This window comes from Penaeus chinensis, chromosome 11 (assembly GCF_019202785.1).
Source record: "Penaeus chinensis breed Huanghai No. 1 chromosome 11, ASM1920278v2, whole genome shotgun sequence".
In the NCBI taxonomy this organism is placed as follows: Eukaryota; Metazoa; Arthropoda; class Malacostraca; order Decapoda; family Penaeidae; genus Penaeus; species Penaeus chinensis.
Genome location: NC_061829.1, coordinates 6,109,160 through 6,111,499, shown reverse-complemented (window position 1 = coordinate 6,111,499; position 2,340 = coordinate 6,109,160).

Genomic DNA, 2,340 nt, shown 5'->3' with positions numbered 1-2,340 from the left:
CTCCCCCCCCTTTCCCCCCCCCTTTCTTCCCCCCCTTTCCCCCCTCCTTCCCCCCCTTTTCCTCCCCCCTCCTCCTTCCCCCCTCCTTTTCCCCCCCCCTTTCCTTTTCCTTCCCCCCCTCCTTTTCCTCCCCTCCCCCCCCTTCTCCCCCTCCTCCTTTTCCCCCCTCAGCTCTCCATCCCCCTCCTCCTCCTCCTCCTCCTCCTCCTCCTCCCCCCCCCTCCTCCTCCTCCACCTCCCCCTTCTCCTCCTCCTCCCCCCCTTCTCCTCCTCCTCTCCTCCTCCTCCTCCTCCCCCTCCCCCTCCCTCCCTCTCCCCCCTCAGCTCTCCATCCCCCTCCTCCTCCCCCTCCCTCCGCCAAAACTCTCCCAAATTGCTTGCATTCAAACTCGTAGCGTTTATTCGGGATCTTTTTAGCGTGTTTGCTGTCTGCCTTTTTGCTTGCTTGCTTGTTTTCTCGTTTAGTTGCTTGTTCTGTTTGGTCGTTTTCTTTCTCGTGTCCCTTTCATTTACTTGTTTTTTTTTTTGAGTTCTTGGATATATTTTTTTTAATGTTTATTTTAGCTTGCTCTCTCTGATTCTCGTCTGTTTTCTCTGGATTTCTGTTATTGCGATTACGGGAAAGAGAGAAGAGAAGAGAAGAAAGGAGAGGAGAAGAGAGGATAGAAGATAGAGGATAGGAGGGGTGGGGAGGGGAGGGGAGGGGAGGGGAGGGGATAGGAGGGGATAGGAGGGGATAGGAGGGGATAGGAGGGGATAGGATGGGAAGGGAGGGGAGGGGAGGGGAGGGGAGGAGAGGGGAGGGGAGGGGATAGGAGGGGATAGGAGGGGATAGGAAGGGATAGGAGAGGAGAGGGGAGGAGAGGAGAGGAAAAGAGAGGAGAAGAGAAGAGAAGAGAAGAGAAGAGAAGAGAAGAGAAGAGAAGAGAAGAGAAGAGAAGAGAAGAGAAGAGAAGGGGGAAGGAAAAGGAATGAAATGAAATGAAATGAAATGAAATGAAATGAAATGAAATGAAATGAAATGAAATGAAAGAGAAGCCAACGAAGACACGTGACGGCATGCACGCGAGAGCAAGAATCAGGGGTGGGGGAGGGAGGGGAGGGGAAGGGGAAGGGGAAGGGGAAGGGGAAGGGGAAGGGGAAGAAGAAAGGGGGAGGGGTTGAGGTGAAGTTGAAGTTGAAGTTGAAGGTGAAGGTGAAGGTGAAGGTGAAGTTGAAGTTGAAGGTGAAGGTGAAGTTGAAGTTGAAGTTGAAGTTGAAAGTGAAGGATGAGGTGAAGGTGAAGGTGAAGTTGAAGTTGAAGTTGAAGTTGAAGTTGAAGGTTAAGGTTAAGGTTAAGGTTAAGGTTAAGGTGAAGGTGAAGGTGAAGGTGAAGGTGAAGGTGAAGGTGAAGTTGAAGTTGAAGGTGAAGGTGAAGGTGAAGGTGAAGTTGAAGTTGAAGGTGAAGGTGAAGTTGAAGGTGAAGGTGAAGGTGAAGGTGAAGTTGAAGTTGAAGTTGAAGTTGAAGTTGAAGTTGAAGGGTGAGGTGAAGGTGAAGGTGAAGGTGAAGTTGAAGTTGAAGGTGAAGGTGAAGGTGAAGTTGAAGTTGAAGTTGAAGTTGAAGTGAAGGTGAAGGTGAAGTTGAAGTTGAAGTTGAAGTTGAAGTTGAAGTTGAAGTTGAAGGTGAAGTTGAAGTTGAAGTTGAAGTTGAAGTTGAAGTTGAAGGGTGAGGTGAAGGTGAAGGTGAAGGTGAAGTTGAAGTTGAAGTTGAAGGTGAAGGTGAAGGTGAAGTTGAAGTTGAAGTTGAAGTTGAAGGATGAGGTGAAGGTGAAGTTGAAGTTGAAGTTGAAGTTGAAGTTGAAGTTGAAGTTGAAGGTGAAGTTGAAGTTGAAGTTGAAGTTGAAGTTGAAGTTGAAGGATGAGGTGAAGGTGAAGTTGAAGTTGAAGTTGAAGTTGAAGTTGAAGGTGAAGGTGAAGTTGACGTTAAAGTTAAAGTTAAAGTTAAAGTTAAAGTTAAAATTGAAGGTGAAGGATGAGGCGAAGGTGAAGGTGGAGCTGGAGGTGAAAGTGAAGGTGAAGTTGAAGTTGAAGTTGAAGTTGAAGGTGAAGGTGAAGGTGAAGGTGAAGGTGAAGTGAAGGTGAAGTGAAGGTGAAGGTGAAGTGAAGGTGAAGGTGAAGGTGAAGTTGAAGGTGAAGGATGAGGCGAAGGTGAAGGTGAAGGTGAAGTTGAAGTTGAAGGATGAGGTGAAGGTGAAGGTGAAGTGAAGGTGAAGTGAAGGTGAAGTGAAGGTGAAGTGAAGGTGAAGTTGAAGTTGAAGGATGAGGTGAAGGTGAAGTGAAGTTGAAGTTGAAGTTGAAGTT